The sequence below is a fragment of the Neomonachus schauinslandi genome, chromosome X (assembly GCF_002201575.2).
Source record: "Neomonachus schauinslandi chromosome X, ASM220157v2, whole genome shotgun sequence".
Taxonomy (NCBI): domain Eukaryota; kingdom Metazoa; phylum Chordata; class Mammalia; order Carnivora; family Phocidae; genus Neomonachus; species Neomonachus schauinslandi.
The window spans coordinates 67,509,564-67,521,477 of record NC_058419.1 but is presented as its reverse complement, the minus strand read 5'-3'; the positions used below and the strand labels follow the sequence as shown (position 1 = coordinate 67,521,477).

Here is an 11,914-nt window from a genome sequence, read left to right as displayed (position 1 = left end):
TTTCCATACCCACCAAAACCATCATCAATAAGGACTTGGGAAATATTTGAGGAAAATTGCCACCGAGTATTACTCCTCTGGAAGCCCTTTAAAAACATAAACACCTTCTTTTACAGCAGATAGAGATGATAATGAGAAGCCTGAAAGTGAAGCTAACCTGTAGGTTACCAAGAAAAATGCTCATAACTACCATATTCCTCATTTCTGTAACTGGTCACATGGTCATAGCTGGTGTTTGTAAGTACCTTCTACTACCCATTCCATATTCCCTTTTCCTTTTGTTGATTGTAATTCTTTGCTTGGTGGGGTATCCCAAACATTTATTCCTGAAGGGTCTGGGCCATTATTAGTCCTGCCTGAATTGGGTTGTTGTAGTTTTTCATTGACTTTAACCATGGGATATGGTATTACTAAGAAATGCTCTAAGGGATATCCACAAAAAGGGCCATTCTATCTATATGGTTATTAAATCTTCCTCGGCTGAGCTTACCTTTTGATGTGCATTACATGGGGCATAATATCTTACATTCTTTGCCCATTCAGAGAGGTCTATCTACATAACAGTTCTTCTGACTCCTTGTCACCAATTTGCCAATCATGTTTCTTCTAAGTCTTTGACCATGTAATTAAACCATTGGCCATGGCCCATGAATATATGGATTTGTGGCATTTGGACTACGTACTCATGTAACTTACTTGTGCCTTCAGGGCATGCTTGATCCCAATCTTGTATTATACACCACTTCTTTTTGATAATGGAATATTGCCGAACATGGCCAAATTCATGGCTTGGTGGGGCAGTTCATGATGGGCAGCTTAGGTTGGTGGCCTGTGGTTAACTATTCTATCTCTGATAAGGCCCAATGGAAAGCCAAAATCTGTTTCTCAAAAGGAAAGTATTCACAGAGGATGTTAGGGTATTGCTCTAAAATCCTAAGGGCCAACAAATACTATTCAGCTCTAGGGGCCTCCCAAAGTCTCCAACCTGCCACTGACACTTCAAGCACCATCAGATTAGTTGGATTATATGGCTCAAGTAACAAAGCAGCTTTCATGGCAGGCTGAATCTGTTGTAGAGCCTTCTCTTGTTCTAGACCCCACTCAAAGCTAGGAACATTTCAGGTTATTTAGTAAGTGGGTCAGAGTAGCACACTCAAATGAGAAATATGTTGCTTTCAATTCTAAAGAGGCCCATTAGGCATTGTTCCTCTTTTTTGGATGCAGTAGGGGCCAGATACAATTAATTTATGCTTTGCCTTAGAAATGATATCTCAATATGCTCCATGTCAATGAACACCTAAAAATTTTACTGAGGTGCAAGTCCCCTGAATTTTGGTCAGATTCATTTCCCACTCTCTGATATGTCTTACCAATATGTCTAGAGTAGTTGCTACTTCTTGCTCACCAGATCCCATCAGCATTATGTCATCAATGTAATAAACTAGTGTGATGTCTTCTGGAAGGGAAAGGTGATCAAGGTCACTGTAGACTAAATTATAACATAGGGCTGGAGAATTAATATGTTCTTGACATAAGACAGTGAAGATGTATTGTTTGACTTGTCAGTGAAAAGCAAACTGCTTCTGGTTGTATTTACTAACACCTATCAAGAAGAAAACATTTGCCAGATCAATAACTGCATACCAGGTACCAGAGGATGTGTTAATTGCCCAAGAAACAGAACCACATCTGGAACGGCAGGTGCAATTGGAATCATCATCTGGTTAACTTCACAATAATTCTCTGTCATTTTCCAAGTTCCATCTGTTTTCTGCACAGGCTAAATAGGTAAGTTGAATGAGGAAGTGGAAGTGGTGGGAATCATCACCCCTGCATCTTCGAAGTCCTTGATGGTGGTACTAATCTTGCCATCTCTCCAGGAATGCAGTATTGCTGTTGGTTTACTATTTTCTTAGGTAGAAGCATTTCTAGTGGTTTCCACTTGGCATTTCCTACTATAATAGCACTCAATCCACAATCAAGGAACCAATATGTGGATTCTTCCAGTTGCTGAGTATTTTTATTCCAATTATACATTCTGGAATAGAGAAATAACCATAGCATGGGTTTGAGAACACACTGGACCCACTGTGAGATGAACCCAAGCTAAAACTACATTGATCACCTGACACCCATATGCTCCTGCTCTGACTTGTGGGCCACAGTGATGGTTAGGGTCTCCTTGAATTAGTGCCAGTTCAGAGACACTGTCCAGTAATCCTCCAAATGTTTGATTATTTTTTCCCCAATGCATAATCACCTGGTCAATGGCCATAGGTTCTTTTAAGGAATGTTGGGAGAAAAATTAACAATAAAAATTTCTGGCAATATAGCAGGGTCCTTCCTTAAAATTACATGCCTCTCTTCATTCAAAGGGTTCTGGGTCTGTCAACTGGCTCAAGTCTGGGAATTGATTAAAAGACAATGAGTCTTTGTTTTGGTGATTCAAGTTAGACATTGTTCACCCAAATTAGAACTCTCCTACCTATATAGATCAAGAATTTAGTAGATTGCTCATCTATTTCTTTTCCAGGGATGTGATAATCGACTAAAAAATGCCAAAGTTCTCTACAAATTAGACTATTCTGACTACTGCTTTGACTCTACTGTCTATTACAGCAATCAAGCTCACCTTGTCTTTGGTAATTAAGTTTCAGTATTTGGCTCCTGCAACCCTGGGATCCAATTATCCTCACTGCATTTAAATATTCCAGTTCAGTTGCAGAAGTTCACACTATAATTTTTGACCTACAGGAGATTGACCACAGAGTTATTCAAGGATGCTGGGATTACCCTCACAAATTTATTTCTCACAGTCATGGTGAGTAGATCCTCCAGGGTAGGTGAGCAGATTTTAAATGATAAATCCACTCTAACATTCCAATCTTCCCAAGCCTCTGAATCCCTATCTTTATAGTATAACAGTGCCTTTCTGGCATTTCAACTTCACTTAGTATAGGTCACTTTTGGTCCATTTTCAGCTACCCAACCAACCACACTGTTAGAGTCCTTTCTAACAACTTGAACTAAATTATTGACTCCATAATCTTTGTGTGAGCTCATATCAATCAACTTGGCCTGATTTAACTTTATATTCATTCCACCATTACTCACCTCCATTCCCACACATATTCTCCGTATTTCTGTCTGTATAAATTGGAAAAATCATGCACCTGTTTTGGTGTGTGGCACACCTTCTAGTGGATTACCCTTCAAGGTTTGCTGGGACTTGAGCCTAGGCATATATCTAGGAGCAAATAAGAGTTGCAGGGTAGATCCTGAGGAGAGTCAGCAGTGCTTTGCAAGGAAACTAACTTTAGAGAGGCCATTACAGATTTTTTTGGGCAAAGCATAGCTAACCTTCTCAGGCAGGGGTGGAAAAAGTTGGCAAAGAAAACTCAATAGAATTTAGAGGTATGACATCCCCAGCTTCATTGGAATTTACCATAGGTCCCCACTCCAATGTTTAGGATATTATTCCCTCCCAATCAATGTTTTTTGAAGACAACGTATCCCCCATTCCTCATCCCATACATTTTTTAACCATACCTTTTTCCTGGGTTTTGATTTGAAAATATACTATCCCATTCATGATCTTTCCATACACTTTTTTTCTACTAGCAGAAAAAAATCTTGGGTTGTACAGTGGGATGTGAGGATACAATGTCTATCCCCAATCCCTGTCTCCAAGCACCAACTGTGGAATTTCACTACCAATGGCCAAGTGCTCAGAGGATTGGTGTCCATGACCAAGCCTTCTCTTTTTCTATGATATACTTCACTTATAGTGGCTTGTCTGAAATACACACTTTGGCGGGGGAACAAAAGCCATTTTTCTCAACCAGTAGACTATAGTTAGTACAGTGAAATTGCAGCTTACACCGAAGTTTTAAAGGGGATTAAACATTTAAGGGAAAATTACATATAGCCAAAATTATCCTTGAAAGTCATTTGTGAAAGCTCCATGTGAAAGAACTACATAATGTCTATCAATAAGGCCAGCACTGGAACAGATCCCCGTTTCTTCAATTGAGCACCAGATTAAGTAGATGGCTTATGTTTAGGGTCCCTATTGAATGAAAAATATATGTTTAAACACTAGAACACACTTAAGGTGTTGGCATACTTGCACTTTGAGAAGCTCACAGAAACTGAGATCACCTATGTGAAGAGCAAATTCAAGTTTCTCAACTCTCATTCACTCCAAGACTTAGATTTACTGAGTGGAATAATAGATGGATTCACCCCATTATTCATATTCTTATTTCCTACATGTGTATATGATGTGACCCCACAACCCAGAGGAGGTCACATGCCACCAAAAGGGAGTATTTGGAGACAAAGTCAGAAAATGCCTCTCAAACTGAAATTATCAAGAATTAACAGGAGAGGGCCCAGTGGAGTGGAAGTCACTCTGTGAGGCAGTGGTGACGGCAGTGGGGACAGGATGTACAAGTTCAGTGCATTGAAAGATGATGACAGTGGGGACCATGATCAGAATGAAGAAAACAGCACAAAGAAGGAAAAAATGGAATGAGACAAGAGTCAGGGCAGCAGTAAGAGGAAGGCTGTTGCCCCTGGACCAGCAGAGCATCTCCTGCAGTACAAGTATACTTTCTGATACTCCAGAAGAATCCCCAGCCATCCCACCAGCTCACAGAGCAATGAATAAAATATCAAACAGATTGGCATTTTTGCCTCTGCAGAGCAGTTCTGGAGGTTTTACAACCACATGGTAGGTCCTAGGGACCTGACAGGCCACAGTGACTTCCATCTCTTCAAAGAAGGAATTAAACCCATGTGGGAAGATGATGCAAAAAAAAAAAAAAAAAATGGTGGCAAGTGGATTATTTGGTTCCAGAAAGGCTTGGCATCTCATTGCTGTGAGAATCTTATCCTGGACATGTTGGAGGAAGAGTTCTTGGTTGGGGCATCAAAATGCTAGGCAGTCTGGGCCCTCAAAGGGTCCTTTTCCAAACCTCTGTAAGCTGTGGTTGAATATACCATGACCTTCTCCCTATATGGATGGCACCATCATTGAAGCTGGCATCATTGGAATCTCTTGTTCTGTTGGCATGCTACCTGGAAGATCCTTCTTTTTTTTTTTAAAGATTTTATTTATTTTTTGACAGAGAGAGAGACAGCGAGAGAGGGAACACAAGCAGGGGGAGTGGGAGAGGGAGAAGCAGGCTTCCCGCTGAGCAAGGAGCCCGATGTGGGGCTCGATCCCAGGACTCTGGGATCATGACCTGAGCCGAAGGCAGACGCTTAACGACTGAGCCACCCAGGTGCCCCCTGGAAGATCCTTCTGTCTAGGACAAGAGGAATTGGAAAAGGGCACCTGGGTGGCTCAGTTGGTTAAGCGACTGCTTTCGGCTCAGGTCATGATCCTGGAGTCCCTGGATCGAGTCCTGCATCGGGCTCCCTGCTCGGCAGGGAGCCTGCTTCTCCCTCTGACCCTCCCCCCTCTCATGTGCTCTCTCTCTCTCTCATTCTCTCTGTCTCAAATAAATAAATAAAATCTTTAAAAAAAAAAAGAGGAATTGGAAAAGCATTTTATGATTTTTTTAAAGATTTATTTATTTATTTATTTGAGAGAGAGAGAGAGAGAGAGAGAGAGAGAATGCACAAGCATGAGGGGCAGAGGGAGAAGGAGAGAGAATCTTAAGCAGACTTAGTGCTGAGTGTGGAGCCCAAGGCAGGGCTTGATCTCATGACCCTGAGATCACAGCCTGAGCGGAAACCAAGAGTCCAATGCTTAAGCAACTGCACCATTCAGGTGCCCTGCATTTTATGTTTTAAGAACAGGCTGACAAGCCTCAGCTACAACAGCTGAGATCACTTAATAAATGGTGCTAAACTAAAAAAAAAATAGTTAACAGAAGAGGGAGATTAGCAAAAAGTAGACAACCTGGAGAGAGTGTGTGCTTATAATATTGTTACTTGAGTTACATTTCCATAAAGTATACTACATATCTTCTAAACATAATCAAGGATACCAGGAGCCTTACAAGTTCAATTAGGCTGATTCTGAAGTAGAAATTACTTCAGAATGGGATTAATTGGGGTGGAGGGGGTTGTCTTGGGTTCAACTCTAGCAAGAATGAGGTCATTGTTGTGTTGTCATAACAAAAGGGAAGTTTACATAGTATCTTTTTAAAAAAGATTTTATTTACTTATTTGACAGAGAGGTGAGCACAAGCAGGGGGAGTGGCAGAGGGAGAGGAAGAAGCAGGCTCCCCACTGATCAGGAAGCCCAATGTGGGGCTCGATCCCAGGACCCCAGGATCATGACTCAAGCCCAAGGCGGACATTTAACTGACTGAGCCACCCTGGTGCCCCTACATAGTATCTTTAAAAATTAGGAACCAAACCCAAGAGTTTGTCAGTGTCAGTGTCGATTAGCTCTATGTAGGGAGGAGAGCGCTGTATGTGGCAGACTCAAATCTTGGTTCCTATTGAGATATATTCCATTATGGAGTGGCTCCTTTGTGGCTTTGAAGGAACTCTCTGCAAAGATTAGTCTATCTCTTTTGCTCAGAGTCCCACTGCATCCAGCCTCTTCTGATTACAATAATAGCTAACATTTCTTTATAATAATTTCTATGTGACAGACCTAGTCACATTTTGATTTGATTCAACACACTAAGCAGGCTACTAGTCACTTTATTTCACTACTTTAACTTCTTCTTGTGTTTAGATCTGTCTTCTTCACTCCTAGGGGACTGAAAGCTGAGAGAAGTTTCTAAGGAAATAGAGCCCTTTGGGGCTTGTTCTCAGATGTATACCCTCTGGTTCTGAAATAAAACTGCTTTGCCATACCTAGGAATAAACCCAACCAAAGAGGTAAAAGACCTGTACTCTGAAAACTGTAAAATACTAATGAAAGAAATTGAAGATGACACAAAGAAATGGAAAGACATTCCATACTCATGGATTGGAAGAACAAATATTGTTAAAATGTCTATATTACCCAAAGCAATCTACACATTTAATGCAATCTCTATCAAAATACCAACAGTGTTTTCCACAGAGCTAGAAACAATCCTAAAATTTGTATGGAACTACAAAAGACCCCGAATAGCCAAAGCAATCTTGAAAAGAGAAAAGCAAAGCTGGAGGCATCACAATTCTGGACTTCAAGTTATATTACAAAGCTGTAGTGATCAAAACAGTATGGTACTGGCACAGAAATAGACACATAGACCAATGGAACAGAATAGAAAACCCAGAAATGAACCCACAACTATATGGTCAATCAATCTTCAACAAAGCAGGAATGAATATCCCATGGGAAAAAGTCTTGTCAACAAATGGTGTTGGGAAAACTGGACAGCAGCATGCAAAAGAATAAAACTGGACCACTTTCTTATACTATACACACAAAAAATTCAAAATGGATTAAAGACCTAAATGTGAGATAGGAAACCATTAAAATCCTAGGAATAACACAGATAGTAACCTCTTTGACATCTGACATAGTAACTTTTTTCTAGATATGTCTCCTGAGGCAAGGGAAAGAAAAGCTGAAATAAACTATTGGGACTATATCAATATAAAAATCTTCACAGCAAAGGAAATAGTCCACAAAACTAAAAGGCAATCTATGGAATGGGAGAAGAGATTTGCAAATGACATATCTGATAATGGGTTACTATCCAAAATCTATAAAGAACTTATAAAACTCAACATCCCCAAAATGAATAATCCAATTAAAAATGGGCAGAAATCATGAATAGACATTTTTCCAAAGAAGACATACAGATGGCCAACAGACATATGAAAAGATGCTCAACATCACTTACCATCAGGGAAATACAATTCAAAACTACAATGAGACATCACCTCACACTTGTCAGAATGGCTAAAATGAACAACACAAGGAACAACAGGTGTTGGCAAAGATGTGGAGAAAGTGGAACCCTCATGCACTCTTGGTGGGAATCCAAACTGGTGCAGCCACTCTGGAAAACAGTATGAAGGTTCCTCAAATGTTAAAAGTAGAACTACCTTATGATCTAGCAATTGCACTACTAGGTATTTACCCAAAGAATACAAAAATATTAATTCAAAGGGATGCAGGTACTCTGATGTTTATAGCAGCATTATCTACAATAGCCAAATTATGGAAACAGCCCAAGTGTCCATCAACTGATTAATGGCTAAAGAAGATGTGGGAGATACACACACACACACACACACACACACACACACACACACACTGGAATGTTACTGAGCCATAAAAAAAAAAAAAGAATGAAATCTTGGCATTTGCAATGACATGGATGGAGCTAGAGAGTATAATGCTAAGCAAAATAAGTCAGTCAGAGAAAGGCAAATATCATCTGATTTCACTCATATGTGGAATTTAAGAAAGAAACAAAACAAGCTAGCAAAGGGGGAAAAAGAGAGTGATTCAAACCAAAAAAGAGTCTTGGCTATAGAAAACTGATTGTCACCAGAGGGAAGGCAGGTGGGGGTGGGGGAGTGGGTAAAATAGGTGATGGGAATTAAGGAGTGTACTTACTGTGATGAGCACCGGGTGTTGTACGGAAGTGTTGAATCACTTTATTGCACACCTGAAACTAGTATTACACTGTATGTTAACTAACTGGAATTTTATTTTATTTTATTATTATTATTTTTTTACTAACTAGAATTTTAATAAAAACTAAGAAAAAACCTGCTTGGCCATTGTGGTGAATCCCTTTTGGTGTATCTGTGCAGTTCATATGACTCCTTAAATCCGCCCCCCCATTTTCCAGTTTCTTTCTTATAATGTTGAGATCCTGGCAACGAATGTGATTTGTAAATGTTGTTCCAATCCTAGGCTTAAGTTGATTGGCCTAAGGATGAGAGCCTATTTAGAAGCTCTTACCAGAAATTTTACGTTGTGTGTGTGTGTGTGCGTGTGTGTGTGTGTGTGAGAGAGAGAGAGAGAGAGAGAGAGAGGGAGATGGAAATGGGTTGTTCCCCGCTCCCGTGGTTGAACCTTAGAAAGTAAACAATAATGCCATGGCTCTGTGGGGAAGTTATATTTCCTGTGCTTTCTGTGGAGTTGAGAAAGCTGCTCATCAGAGAGAGAAGCAAAAAGAAACATTATAAAGAGAAGGATAAATGATATTGTCTATTGTCTAAGTTTTTGAAGACTTTGCAGTTGCCTTTTCTGGTCCATTCCTGAAATCCAATAACATTCTTGACCTTGAATTTTGTGACACACCCCTAACTCCTTATAATAAGTTTCCCTATTTTGATGGAAGTAGCTTACATTGGTTTCTGTTACTTATAACTGAAGAATCTTGGTATAGAGACTTTAGTCAGGTTGATCATCATGCCTAAGTCTCTGAACCAATTTTCTTTAATTTGTCTTTTAGCACTGTGTCTGGAACAAAGTTTAAGAACACCCTCTCTCCTCCATGCTTCAGTCCATTCTCTAGGCCCTTTCCTTCCACTGGCTGACATGCTGCAGATAAATTAGTTACTCTTGCCAGTACCCAAGGGGTTGAGCCAGAGCCAAGTCACAAGTCAGAGCCAGCAAAGTAGCTGCATTTATTTCCAGTCTATAGCAGTAGATAATTTATATACATATTTAGAGTGGTTTGGGAGGTTTTTTCTGGGAAATTGGAAGGAAGGAGAGTTGCAGAGTGAATATAAACACCAGATTAGTAGAGGAATGAAACACATTTATTGGACAATCTATAGGATCTCAGCCAGGGATCTCAGAAAGGACAGAGCAGAGAACTCTGGGTCAATTCTCCCAAAGTTAAGTTGTTATGTTAGGCAAACAGCTTTATGGGCCATAGGTTTGCTTCTGAGGCAGGGAGGGCAGAAATATAACAAGAGCTAAAGAGTAAGCAACCAGATAAGACAGGAAGTCCAAGTCAGGGAAATAGGAGGAAAGAAGGTGAAGGGGCAGGGTGACAGGATAGAAGGAAAATGAGGTAGAAAGCCTTAGAGACAAACTGGAGCATTCTAAAAGCACTAAGTCAAGAATCAGTTGACTCATCTGGAGGTCAGCCAAACCAGACAGGTAGCCCCATGTTGTGTTGATATAACTAGCACAGCCAAGAGCTTTCAGGGCAGTGATGTGGCTTTCCTGATTATTTTGGCAAGACCACACTCCCACCACTATACTTACATCAACATGATTTGGATGAGTGCCTTTGTAATTGCCACTATAGCCCTTCAACCTATATCAAATGATCCTGCATTCTATTAGAGGTTTCCATTTCTCTCCATCCCTGTTTCCAGGCAGAATATTTATAGAGACATTACAATTGTGCTTCTGACTAATGTCTATCATTAATTGGTACACATTGAAGTGTAAATGAAATCCATTTTTATATATGGTCATTTTATCCCAGGGCAAAATGTTCTATTATAATCCATGAGAAATTCAAGAAAGAACAGAGGGTCTACTCAGGCTCAATTGTTTGCAAGAAACCCACTCAAGCTGACTCAGATAAAGTGAAATTTATTCTAAGGCTATGAGTAGAGTAACAGGGTGGAAGGGGTAGTACATAAATCCAAGAATAAACACTAACAGGAATGGAATTCACCAAGATTAGAGTGCGGGATAGTTTTGGCTTCAAGTTAGCCCTAGAGAATTTCAGTAAGAGTTTAGAGTCTTCATTCTGTGACTAAGTGACTCTTCTTTCCATCCCACCACCACTTGACTTCTTCTAATTAGTCATTATTATTCATAAATCTCCCTGTACATGGCCTATCATGGCTTCTCCAGTCCCAACTATACCTCATGACCTTTTAGCTATTATAATTCACAGTTTTCTGTTATTGTAGTTTTCTGTATCACATTTTAGATTTAAGAAATAAAGTATGTGATTAACCCAGCTCATTCTTTCAAGGCAGCCCATACTGGCCAGTTTTTGCCCTTAGAAAGGTCTTTCTTTCTCCCTCACCACAAAAATTTAACTGGTGGGGGAGGGAAAACAAGTGGAGTCAATGTGCTAGAAATGTGGTAGAAAATGTGGCTACTTAGCTGTAACTAGGGATCTGGAAGAGCATAAAATAGGAATATGACATAAGGTAGAAGGAAGGAATATAGCTGAGGCACGGGTACCTACAACAAAGAAAACTAACATGGGGAGTCAATCTAAGCAGAGACAGCGTCTTAGACCCAAACTGTAGAAAGATTGTTACGGGGCTCCCTTACAGGGACATTTATTGCACATCTACTTTGGAACAACCAATTTAAATTTTTTGACTCATTTTTCTGGTCTCATATTATCTTTGAGGAATAATTATTATTAATGCAATTGTACAGATAAAGAAACTGAAAGCCAATGAGTAACTGTCTAAACTTTTGAGCAAATAAATGACAGAGAAAGGATATAAGCCTAGAGTGCCCAAGAGCTATTCCACCTGTTCTTGTTAGAGAACAGGAAGCCCCTATAGGTGGGTGTGGATAGTGGTCTTCTTTGCAGAGATAGGACCCTAAGTAGAAAGTCATGTAAATACCCTGGGAAGTTGGGTTAGCCTACTGGGGCCATCTGAATTGGCACATTTCGATATTGGGCAAGTCATGTAAGTCATAACAATAAGCCAGATGTGGAAGGATGAGAGACTTGGGGAAATACATGCTGTCAGAAAGAGGGTATGTGAGGGGGAGGAGCAAGATGGCGGAGGAGTAGGAGACCTAAATTTCATCTGGTCCCAGGAATTCAGCTAGTTAGGGATCAAACCATTCTGAACACCCATGAACTCAACAGGAGATCGAAGAAAAGAATAGCAGCAACTCTGAACAGAAAAGTGACCATTTTCTGGAAGGTAGGATGTGTGGAGAAGTGAATACGAGGTGATATTTGGAAAGATAGACTGCGGGGGGAGGGGGCCTCCATCAGCCACTACTGGCAAGTGATAGAGCTGCAGAGCACAAAATCGGAACTTTCAGAAG

At 40.2% G+C, this 11,914-nt stretch overlaps 1 pseudogene; it reads left to right on the top strand.

Annotated features, from left to right (window-relative positions):
- Window positions 1–772: 772 nt before the first annotated feature.
- On the top strand, window positions 773–4,945 carry LOC110572445 (annotated as a pseudogene).
- Window positions 4,946–11,914: the final 6,969 nt, after the last annotated feature.